The following is a 13,164-nucleotide window of genomic DNA, read 5'->3' on the forward strand; positions in this document are numbered from 1 at the left end:
GTGATACTTGGCAATTGAAAAGTTCGGTTCTGAAGTAACAATAATCGTTTTCGTATCGTACAATTTGACGATAGAGAATTGATCATTGCATTAATATTTGCCCTTCATTAACTTTATATACCAATTCATAGAAAAGGATACCCGATGCGATCTCCCGCGATTTTCTACTACTATCGACTATCAACAACCGACTAACTATCGAGAAAGTTTATGTAAAAATCTGATTAGCGTCTCTAGCGAGTGTCGTTGGAACTATTTTAAGTGTCAAACTCTGTCTCTCTGACTGCATAGAAACGCGTTACTGACCACTAACATTGAGATATTATCGCATCTATTGCTCGCAGTCGCTGCATCGTCATGACATCAAAGAAATGAAACATGGAAATATATCCACCACCTATAAAAACTTTCACAAGCACCATATTTAAACAGCTTTGTATAAATTTGGTACTTACATAAATTACACGGACTAGTTTACAAGGACACTGGTGCTGAAAACGACTGCAAAATAAGCATGTCTCACTCAACTGTTTTGAAATACATAATAATAGATACTAATACATAATTTGTACCATTTCTTTCTATCAAAGTAATATGGCATACTACTTCACAGACGATTAAACTTGAAGTAAGCTATGTCCTTTTTAAATGACTTTAATAAAAGTTCAGTTGTTTCAATAGTACAATACTTAATTTTATTTTTAATCTCGAAATGGGAATGGGAATGGGAAAGAAATGAATGTAATTTAGTTATTTGATAAAAAAAGGCCTCAAAAAACTATTCATAGCATTTTCATGTACCAAGCAACATGTCTTACGATTTTGAAATACTGAATTTTAAATATTGAGCTAATTTACATACATACATATGTGTAATGTCTCAATGTAAGACTGGTACATATATAAATATTCATTACGATATGTTGTTTAACAGATAATTGTGTTCATTTGCGAAGACAACATGTTTCAAGTCACTGGTGTTGTGTTGTTCGTGTATTTAGTCATCGCCTTTTTAATGGTTAGTTCTTTTTTATTTCTTAGTATGAATAGTATTAAAAATAATTACTCTCGTGGCCTAGTTATTAGAGTCAAACATTGTTTTTTGATTTAATTAAAAATTGAGGAGAGTAGATTGTACGATTATAGTTTTTTTAAAACCTGTACAGGCACTTGGCCAGCATAGTGGACTCAAAGCCTAGTTCCTTTTTCATAACGGGAGGAGATCTTTGCCCTGCAGTGGGACACTAATGGGCTAAATATACTTTACATTGTAAATATTTAATTTTACTGTACAGGAGTACTGCACATAATAACTAACCGTTGTCCAGTATACTTTTATCAAAACTGTACTGAAACTGTACTGCTTGTGTAGTTTAGGCAGTAATGAATACAACTATACATGCGACTACCGATAAGGTCTTGGGATTAATTCTATGGTCAAAAAAAGTGGTAAAGGATATTTCCCCGTACTTCTTACAATATTATAGCGGATCCGAGTTTAGTACTGAATACGTGAAGATGAGTTTAGTGACCCTTTACCCAACAATATTAAAGGCGAATCGAATTTGATAATCCTTCTTTATGAAAAGTTTAATATAAAATCCAACTCTTTATCTTATATTCAGATGAGACTGAAGCTGTGCTCTTGGTCAACAATAGCCGACGTCGATGGTCGATATTAACGTCTGACTTACAAATTCTTTTCAAAATTTCTTTATCAGGATTTTTTCACAGCACTAAAATGGTTAGTTAGAATAGTTGGTTTTTCGTCAAATTTGTGTTAGATTTATAGGTACGTTTGTTAATTTCCTGAAACTATTTTACCTTACGAATGTATCTGACAATATGTTTATTGAAAATAAACCTCGAATGAGACATTATATGATTAGTTTTGTGTACATCAGAAAGTATAAAAACGCTAAACGTGCAACTATTATTTTGATAAACATTTTATCCTGATTAACAATTATCTAGACTATTAGTATTTTTTTCTGTCTTGCTCCTTACCAACAAATATCACAAGAAAGTGTAGGTAGTCTATATATAATAATACTATGTCAATCGCTCCTCAATATGAGGTAGCAATTTTTATAATAATAATAATATGTAAATGACACTCTCCACAAAATTTACACAACATCAAAGCAGCTATGTAACTATTCAGACATAGCTACGTTTATTTCCTACTAATGAAGACAACGTCTTTATCATTAGCCTGAAGGGTCCGGCTGTAGTTTCCTGTAAACACTAGTCAGCAGGCTCCGGATATAAGCTCTACGTGAGATAAACAGCCTTTGAGCCGATTGAGATCTGGTAAAGAGCCCTTGTATTTGGTTCTTATGTCTTACCCCCGGTTTCTGAGGTACATTTAGCGGTAGTTTATCTATTCAATAGCATTTATGTGAGTTTAAAGGCTATTGAATAGATAAACTACCGCTAAATGTACACAGAAACCGGGGGTAAGGCAGATAGGATAGTTATTTTAGGCTTTGATTCTATGTTTAGTTGTTCAAACTAGTACTTTTGTGAAACTTAAAGATTTTTTATATTGCGCAAGATAAATAATGAAATGGCAACTCCTGTAGAACGATTGAAATGTTTGTGTACTCAAAAAACGGTCAACAGTTTCCTAAACTAGGTAAATTTAACTATCAATACAACTTGTCATGTTTTATGATTTAAAAATTATTGTTTGTTCACAGAACACAGAAAGTTGCCTGAAACCTCAGATGCGAATTCCAGATGGATGTAAGTACTTATTACACATATTTACTACATACATATTTTCGCCCTCGTAGAAACACATTTGGCAGCATACAGACAAACATACATTTTAAAACATGAATTTTATCACGTTACGAAACACAATACATAAAACATATATCTTTTTAAAACAAAACTGGTTTATTATATCTAAACGACTTCCCTTTGACGTTCATGAAAATTAAAGTTGTTTGTCCACTATCACCGGAAAATATGTCTGTCTTCATTACGCTTTTGGTATTTTTTAAATCTCCTGTGGATATAGTGAACACACAATATGTAATGATAGTAGATCTTAGCTGTCACAACTGTGTCCCGGAATGCATACGAGTATCAGGATATAAAATACTTAGTATTATCAGAGTGTTAAGAAACTAAATAACACTTATTTTATTCGTTTCAGATGAACTTGACGATCTTCTGCACGGATAACGACACTGGCAACTACTTACGACTAGGAAATGTTATAAAAAAATAAAAAACTAAATGACTCATACGTAATTTTCAGTGGTTTGATTTAAAAGCGTATATTACCTACAACAACTATACTTTAACTCTGTCACTTAATATTGACAAAGTCACAACAACTAGCTGACACAAAGCAAATATACAGAAAATGGCAAATACACACAAGCAAGCAAACAGACCGGCAGACAGACAAACAAACACACAGACAAAAATACAAACGGACACACAAATTATGGCTATAACATCATTTGGCCCGGAACTACGGTCAGTAAAATGAATACATAATCTTGTAAGTCCACGTGCCATATATCAGAAAATTTAATGACCATTCTTAATAATAAATCAACATTTATTTAATAATAACATATAAATGTGAAAACGAAGGACTCATAGTATTTCACAGCGACCCTTATTTAATGAAACCTAGCTAACGAAGTGTGGGCGTTAATACAGTTTGGTCAAAATACGCGTATTGTTGTGTTATGAATACGTATAATACCTACTATCCTTACCTTTTTAGTAAATATGTACGGTTTGTTGCCACCTACATATACATATATTACTGGTATATGAATCAAATGAAATATAATGCTCTATTTTATCATTTCCTTGAAATAACTTACAACTGCACGTTTGGCGCAGTGGTTTAAGCGGTCACCTCGCCGCAACAACCGTAGCGCCGCGTGTGGTGGGTTCGAATCCCACCCGGGACAAATCTTTGTGTGATGAGCACGAGTATTTGTTGTGAGCCTGGATGTTAATGTATCTATATAAGTATATATTTAGAAGTATATAAGTATGTTTATCAGTTATTTGGTTACCATAGTACAAGCTCTGCTTAGTTTGGAATCAAATGACCGTGTGTGAGTTGTCCAATAATATTTATTTATTATTATTTATAAATATAGGTTCAGTTAGAATTTGCAATCACACTAAGTGTAGTGACATATCTGCGCAACGTTCGACGCTGACCCTTCCGTTTAACAAGATGTGTTTTTTGGGGCACTTACGAGTCATCAGCTAACGTTAGGACGCCTTAACGCAGCGGCGAAATTTCTGTCGACAAACGTCGTGCACTAAGATTAGTTGCTAGACAGCTGAGGTAAGTTTACTAACAGAATAATATTATAGAAATAGACATTAGGAACATACATGACAAATTTACTGTCTTAGCTAATGGTGTAAAAAATCATTACTTATTGACTTTTCGAAAACCATGACTCGCGTCGCAGGGAATGAGAAAAATAATACAAGTAGTGTAGATCTTATTTATTTCAGTCTATTATCTCATGACAAAGCACTCCTAATTTAGTTTTTCCAACATTATTAATGGTCTAGCTGTACATTAGCTACGCTATAAAAGACTAAGACAAAAATGCGTAAATATTTGTAAGACGTAGCTGAGCCCAATATTTTGTATAGACAGTTGCGCCGTGAAAAGGTATTGATCAAACTTATCCGGTGATAATCTTCGGGCTGTCCGAAACACGAACCTTTTGCTCGTTTTACTAGGGTTCCTTACAATAATTATTGCGAATATTATAAATACGAAATTTAACTTTGTATTTTTTTTTAAACCGTGAATGTCTCACTGGGCAAATGTTTACTTCTGAACAAAGGAGGTCTTGAGTCGACCACGCTGGCCTAGTGTAGGTTTAAGACTTTTGCTTGACAAAAATGTGTTGTTTATGTATGCCTTTTTTTATATCGCAAAGAAATCTATTTATTTTTTTTCATATAGGAAGAAGACGTAATAGAGTTGCAGAACGTGGGGCTTTTTACTTTTGTAAATACAACCTCCAGTCAGTGATAGAACTCAAAAACTTTGCAGACCACTTCAAACTCAGAATGTTTAGATTTTTCAATTATGTTACAAAACTTTTGTTGTTTGACAAAGTAGTTTAGTGTAACTGGCATTCAAAGTATTGTAGATATTTTATTGAAACCCTTTTTCAGTGGACATTTGTCTCTATATGAGACATCTATGATTTAAAATATAAATATGCAGTTGTTGAAACTGGAAATAATGATAAAACTTCAAGTAGCCCAAGAAAAGGTGCATGATTACATTCATGTCCAAAAAATTACAATAATTCTGCAATGTACATATTCCCATACAACATATTTGTGTATTCATGTAATTTAATTGTAAGTGTGTTAAAAAAATTACTAACTGACTTGAACACACATCTACCTTAAAAAAAGCACTTACATTCATCCTATAATACAGTTACATCATACAAACGTAACATAATAATAATATTCGGGTCACGATAACCGTCGGCTATGGGTTTGTGGTATCAAGTCGCTGTTTAAACGAAATTGCTTTGATTTTCCGTGTAACTCACGTGTAACGCTGCAGGCTGTATTATGTTAAGTAGAGCTATTTAATTGTTTACTAGACTATATTGTGATATGAGTCTGTTGAAATTCTAAGACATTTAAGAACAGCATAAAAAAATCTATCTTTATTTAAACAACTTTCTGTCAGTCATTTTGTTGATATTGTCACGATAGACTAAGGACCCATCTTATTTCCGGAATTTCCCAGAATTAAAAGTAAATTACTTATGCTAACTAAAAAAACATACAATATTACCAATTCTACACTATCGAGTTTGAAGAAAATAATTTGACATTTCAACTGTAAACTCTATACTAACATTTAAAAACGACTTGATACTTGTCTAAACAACACCAAACGTCAAGGATCAAATCACGTCAGCTCAAAAATCAAAGTCACAGCGGAACCCACAGTTTTTTCCATCTCCAAAAACAAGCGAGGCAGGCTTTCTTTCAGTTTCGCTCCCTACTATGATGGATGAGAGCTTTATCTTAACAAATTGAGATCTCGTTGAGCCGGCCTCTGCTCACAGAATAAACGTATAAATATTCCTACTGGCCAGATATAAATATGGGTTTTGTTAAAATTATGATTGACGCCATTTACGGATTATATGTTTCACAGTTTTTTGGAAATGTTTGCTTTTTAATTACGTTTATTATATTATTTTTAAGACAAAAAGCCTAGATTGTAGCATTAGATTGAAAACGATGCTTTGATCTGTAGGTTAGTAGCTGTATAATACCAAGCAAATTTTGAAAGTGACATAAAATCTACATTTTTTAATTTAATCTCCCAAGTATATATATCAATACTATAGTGGATAGCCACTTATTGCACTTAAAACACAACGAACAATGTTAAAAACAAGTAAGGTTCGCTATTTTAGTAACAAAAGTATCAAAAACATTCGCTTTACTTTGCGTTCAACAATTCCAACTACACGAAATTAAAAGAGGAAAGAACTTGTATAAAATTCTGTAGAATAAAATAAAAGCAACAAACCTATTTGGTGAGCCACATCCGTGTCCGTCCGTCCGTTTAACATACTTTCAGAGGATGAAAAACGTATTATCCGTGCCTGTTACAAAAAACTAAAAAGTAAACCATAAAGGAATTGTCTCTGGCCAAAATTCCCGCTCTTTGTGAAGTCGTATTCGTTTTATTAATGTTATTATGTTCTTTACAGCGTGTTGCTTGTATTTTATTATTTAAGAGCTTGTGGTTTTGTAATGCGAACTGACAAGTGATATAAGATCATGTTTCAGTAGGATAAGTAGTCCTTTCAGTAGACTTTGTAAGCATTGTAGATACAAATAAAATCACCCTAGAACTACGCTTGTCGTTGCAAAAACCTGATGGTACGGTAATCTGACTTTGCTGTTTGTATTTTTTTACTTAAGTTCGTTAACTATTACTTACATACCAACTTAAAACAGATATTTGGCATAATTATATTATACTAGCTGACCCGCGCAACTTCGCTTGCGTCACATAAGAGAGAATGGGTCCAAATTTTCCCCGTTTTTGTAACATTTTTTACTGGTACTCTGCTCCTATTGGTCGTAGCGTGATGATATATAGCCTATAGCCTTCCTCGATAAATGGACTATCTAACACTAAAATATTTTTTCAAATCGGACCAGTAAATTCTGAGATTAGCGCGTTCAAACAAACAAACAAACAAACAAACAAACAAACAAACAAACAAACTCTTCAGCTTTATAATATTAGTATACATGAAAACGCTTTTGCCTACACCTTCAACAAATATCTAAAGCAGTAGCCATAGCTTAAATAACGCTATATAGAAATAACTTTGCAAATAGCCTCTATATAAAAAAAAAACAAACTTACAACCTAACCTCAAAAACTTCCATTTTTGGAGATTCCGCCATTTTGTATTCTGCATTGTAACCGCAGTAGAACAATCGAATCTCCCTTCATGTGTATGACAGTTGACGTGATATCATACATTTTTTACAAACACATTGTAACGGCAGCGCTGGCAATAGTTCCTCGCTTTTGTTTTAAACTACGATGTATTTTCTAGCGGAAACTTTGACTCGAGTTTCGATTGCGATTTGAATGTGATAGATTTGGTATTGTGAATGTTTGTAGTATAAAGTAGGTAGCTATAGTTACAATAGTTTTGAATTTCTTTTTCATAATATTCTTTATTTTTTATTGTCCGCACTGAGTATGATGACCACCTTACCTTCAAATTAAGCCCATATCTATACTGTCAACATCACAAGAGTACGTCGAAAAATATTGAATTCGGTATCAATAATTTCAATAAAAGCAGCAATATGCTTATGCCTGTGCTTAGTTTGTAAAATCAAAGAGTGCATCTTTGAGCAACTTATTAACTTGTTTTTATGTTGCACACTTTTTAGCTTTCGCGGATATCTATCATACATCTAAACATCACAGTTCAGCCTTGAGCCTGTGACAGACTGACGAACAAGCGAACAGCGGAATCCTAGTTTTTTATTTGATTGTCTGGCTAGTGTCGCGGTTCTTCAAACTGCCTGATAAGCATTCAGCGTGTTTTGCAAGCATAGAGATTTTCAATTTAAATACAACTACATATGTGGTCACCCATCCATGGAATAACCGCACCGAGGGTTGCTTTAAAAAGTAACTGTCCTATCAATGTAAATGTTCTTCCTACTACGTCTCAAGCACTTGTGATAGCTAGTTGCAACTAAACAAATTACAAACTTAGTACCCATCACGCGTGTCTACGAGACTTACTTAAAACTTCGTGTATTTTGTAAAATTTTGTTTAAAACAACCCCGGTATTACTAACTCTTGACAAATTTTGTTAGTGTGCACAATATAATAGCGACTTGTTCTCAATTTTAATACTTTATATTAAGCGAAAACTATAATCTTTCATAATACCGTTTTATTTTAAAGTATTTCGTTCTGTGGAGTACACGTGGAGGAAAAAAACAAAATAATAACATTTGTGATTGCTACCAAATATTAAATTTCGAGTGACTGTTTCTTTCGTATGTTTTCGTCTGAAAAAATATATTAACTCTGCAACTTTGAATTTCAAAAATAAAAATCATGATACTCACTGAGGCACCCATAGTCAGTTACGCTCACTGGTTGCTAAACTACCTGTGGGTTAAGCAATCCTCGGCGCGGTCATTCCATAGATGAGTGACCGTATGGTGGTATTTGAACTAGGCGACTCCGTGCTTCGGAAGGCACGTAAAATGTCAGCCACGGTAGGCATCCATTAAGATAACAGTCGCTAAACTACGTCAAAAGACTTAACGCGGCTGGAACAATTTTGATACTAAGTTGACCACTAAATAATCATACAATAATGTCGATGAAATACTTATTTAATCTTATTTGTTCAGAAGTTTTTCTGCACATACATAGGTACTGTAAAAAAGAAAGAAAAACAATAAAATAACCAATATCGTCAAGAAAACACAATATCCCCTCAAATCTCATAAAAGCACTTAAACCGAAACGTTTTAATAGTAATCATTCATCTTGTAATGCAGCAAGAGGCGCGAAACTGTGAGGGAGTCAGCCATGATGAATGTCTTTTAACATTTCATTCAGTTGATTTATGAACGATATAACGAAAATTGTTTATATTGTTTATGTCGTTGCTTCGAACCTCTAGATGGTAAAAGCCCGGGTTCGATTTCCGAGTAAGTTTTAAGTTTTCTGTACGAAAGTTTTTGTGAATAATGGCGTGGATTTCGGTTAAGTCCGAGAAACTAATATGAATTTTTTATACATAAATATATTTGTGAACATAATGTGGACGTTATCGATTTACTTATAAAATCTTAATTGTTTATAGTAATTTATACCTAATGTCATAAAACATGAATAGAATTAAAACATTTTACTCGGGCCATTAAAAACGTACGAACTAAGTCATTTCTTCTTCTTCTTCTTCTGGGAGAGTCTGATAAAATCACACAAACTTTAATAAATACAACCTCCTTTGAACAGATATAATAAAAAGAAAACCTACAACGCAGCTTTCCTGCTTTAAAAAAACACTTCATCATAAAACTCATCGTTCTCACAAAAAAACCAAGTTAATCTACATTATCATCCGCCCACCTGGTATATTATCCTTGTATACAATTTCTAACTAAAACAATTTAACGGGAAAAAAGGAACGATAACCCTCGTTTGTTTTTATTTAAAACATCCTAGTTAGACACGTAGAACGAAACGCAAAAACGTGATAAAATTGAACTACAACTATAATGGAAACATGTACAACTAAAACACAAACGATAGTGAACCTTATGACGCAGAAAATAAGAGTGATTAAAATCTGTTTGGATTGTGATATATAACTTTGTGAAACACAAAAGTAAAGCCTTCCGCATACATCGACAGTCGAGTTCGTATCTAAAAAAGGATTTATGTTTACTCTCTCCCGTTTATATAAAAAATGGCAGCGTTGTATAATTAATTAGAATAAATTAATTGCCTCTTTAGAAACCTTTGAGCATTAAGCGGGAGCTTTTGGATTTACATTATTATATTCCGCGGGCCGAGCAAAGGACAGTAATGCAATAATTATGCAAATGTAACGAGCTGAAAAAGCCTTACGTCTATACACGTGTTTTATATTTATCATTTTGTTTTTCGACAACTGTTATCCCTAGCTGATTTTAAAATTTTCCTTGTAGATCGTAGGTACTCAGCTGATTGCATAGTTGTATTAGTCACAGAGGTCCTTCGAGATGTTAACCACTAACAGCTTTTTTTAGTGAACCAAAGGGTTGATATTGGCCATCTATAGACATCGAGTATCTATCGATAAATAAATACATACATATGTAATATTACTGTTATGCTCCAATGTTATGGCCCTGAGTAGAAGTATATAAAAAGACTATAAAAAAAAACTAATCAGCGCTATTTGCATATTCAACGAAAACTATTTTCTCGAGTTGTTATAATTGTTTACCGTTTGCTACTCGAGTATCAAGTGTAGCGAGTGGTTTTTGTTTTTAAGCTGAGCGTCTCTATGTTCCGATGTTTAAATAATTTAATTTTTTTTCCTGGTAATTATTAACAAATATAACAGTTTCTCAACTTTGACTACATTCACCATCAACTATACAAAAGAAAGGGAGTCTACCTACTGCTCTACATTTAAATAGTCAGTCAGCATACCAAAAAGGCCGCATCGCGAACCATAGCCTGAACAGACGGTTTACGATCCTTTCTCTTATGTTTACATATTCTATGATGTATTTGACCCTACTTAAATATCAAAAGGTTTACGTGACTGGGAGGATGTATCGCGGATATCGACTCGCGTCATGCAAACGTTTGTGATCGCCTCGCTTATAGCCTGAGTCATGTTTAGGATAGCTATTTAGATGCTTTTCAAGGTTGTATCAACTCTGGCTTTGTAGGACGTGCAAAAACATACACCATTGTATGTTATTTATCTTTATATCTATACTAATATTATAAAGCTGAAGAGCTTGTTTGTTTGTTTGAACGCGCTAATCTCACGAAGTACTGGTCCGATTTGAAAAATTTTTTCAGTGTTAGATAGCCCATTTATTGAGGAAGGAAATAGGCTATATATCATCACGTTACGACCAATAGGAACAGAGTTCCAGTGAAAAATGTTACAAAAACGGGGATAATTTTGATCCATTCTCTCTTATGTGACGCAAGCGAAGTTGCGCGGGTCAGCTAGTGTCTGAATATAGGAACAAGCCGTACTGGTGAAACTTAAAACTAAGTGATGTAGGAAAGGATTACAAGTTACAGAATAGATGGAAGCTTTAATGCGTCGGCATATGTATTTTTAAAAATACTTAGTTAAACGATGCGTGCGTTAATAGTATTGTTTGACCCAAATGATTCGATTTTGAAACAACTATAAGGCAACACAAACTACCATCATTCCTTTAACTAAAGTTACACTGATACCAAGAATATTGAAGCCTTTAGACAAACACAGATCTTGAGGTTTCAGTGTCTACTTGAAATTCGTCTTGTATCCAAGCTAACTGCTTCATCCATTCGAAGTGTATTGAGTAACAAAGCAATCATATTTCATTCTACACCCTCGGGCCTATGTCTCGTTTCCGTTACGTAAGCTTCCGGTGTTGATTCCCCCTTCAGTGTTTTTCAGCAGGTAGATTTTAGGTAAATAAGGATAAGACATTTCCGGGTTTTTAGAATGATAATGCAGGAAATGTATTTCCGTGTCTTTTGGTTATTTTTATTGATTTAGATTTTTAGATAAATTTTCATTTGCGCCCATTATTATAAGCTTTTAACCAGCCTGTTCAATCAAAACTTCTTTTGACTGATTTGCTGGTCAAAAATTATTTTGACTGGATAATACCCATTTCGTGTCACATTTTAATATGTAAAGACAAGACATTATTTCAATAATCAAGTCTCCTCTTCAAAGCCATCATGATATACTTACTAAAACATCGTAATATATAAAATTCTCTAGGTATTAGAAACTAATTAAGAAGAAAAGATTGTAAAGAGCTAATTCTCCAGTGAGTTCACAAAAATCCTTGTATAATTAATCAAGTGCGAGTTTAAAATCACGTTTGTTGTATGGGGGTTCAACTTAATAAATAATTTAATATTTGTTGAGCGGCAACAGAAATACATCATCTGTGAAATTTTCAACTCTCCTACTATCACGGTCCACGAGATACAGCTTGATGACGGACAGACAGACAACGAAGTCTCAAAAAAAGTGTCCTGGTTTTTACCCTTTGGGTACGGAACCTTAAAAATTGACGTAACTCTCCAAAGACTAGGTATTCCAGGTTCAATAACCCTTTACCGGTTACCTGAGTGCCGCCAAAAGCATAGCCCGAAGGATAATTATACGAATCCATTTCTCAAACTGATAAACTCCGATCTCCCAATTAATATTCACGGGGACTTCGTAAATTAATTGATTCTAATACTAGAAACTGATAACTAGGTTTTTTGTTAAGAATTTTAATGGAAGATGATTTGTTATGATAATCATCATGAGATGAAGATGATGTTAATAATAATGTATAACTAGTGTACCGTACACCTAGTGTACCGGAGGGTGTAGGTAAAGGAGGTTTTGAGCCTGTGTATTCTGATATAAATTAGAATCTCCACTAGCACTTTGCTTGTTCAAGGAAACGAAACTGAGACAGCAGACGCATAGACGATGTATCACTACATAGCATTTCATAAAGCATAGTTGCCGTATACCTGTATGTACATATGTATGCTTAGATCTTTAAAACTACACGACGTATTTTGAAGCAATTTTTTTTATAGATAGAGTAATTCATGATTACGGTTTATATACAACAATTGTAAAGTTTTCTTGTAATTAACTTGTTAAACCGATTCCGGGGTGGGCTGCTAGTTAATTATGTTATGTACTTTTGGCTAAGCTTATAAATAAAATTACTACTAATTATTAGTTATTGCTTTACTACATGAGCCTAATTCAGGAATAGACGTTTAAACTTAAAAGACTACGGTGTATCAAACAATATTTCTATTCATAAAAGAAAGCCGGGTTAAATATAGATTTCTAACCCGG

At 33.6% G+C, this 13,164-nt stretch overlaps 1 long non-coding RNA gene across 1 annotated transcript; it reads left to right on the forward strand.

Annotated features, from left to right (window-relative positions):
* The first annotated feature begins 918 nt into the window (after nucleotides 1–918).
* LOC142987811 (uncharacterized) lies at nucleotides 919–3,264 on the forward strand. The gene is made up of 3 exons (XR_012960545.1): nucleotides 919–1,018; nucleotides 2,703–2,748; nucleotides 3,167–3,264. It is a non-coding gene; the product is annotated as an uncharacterized LOC142987811 (long non-coding RNA).
* The last annotated feature ends 9,900 nt before the right edge of the window (nucleotides 3,265–13,164 follow it).

Source organism: Anticarsia gemmatalis, chromosome 4 (genome assembly GCF_050436995.1).
Source record: "Anticarsia gemmatalis isolate Benzon Research Colony breed Stoneville strain chromosome 4, ilAntGemm2 primary, whole genome shotgun sequence".
NCBI classification, from domain to species: Eukaryota; Metazoa; Arthropoda; class Insecta; order Lepidoptera; family Erebidae; genus Anticarsia; species Anticarsia gemmatalis.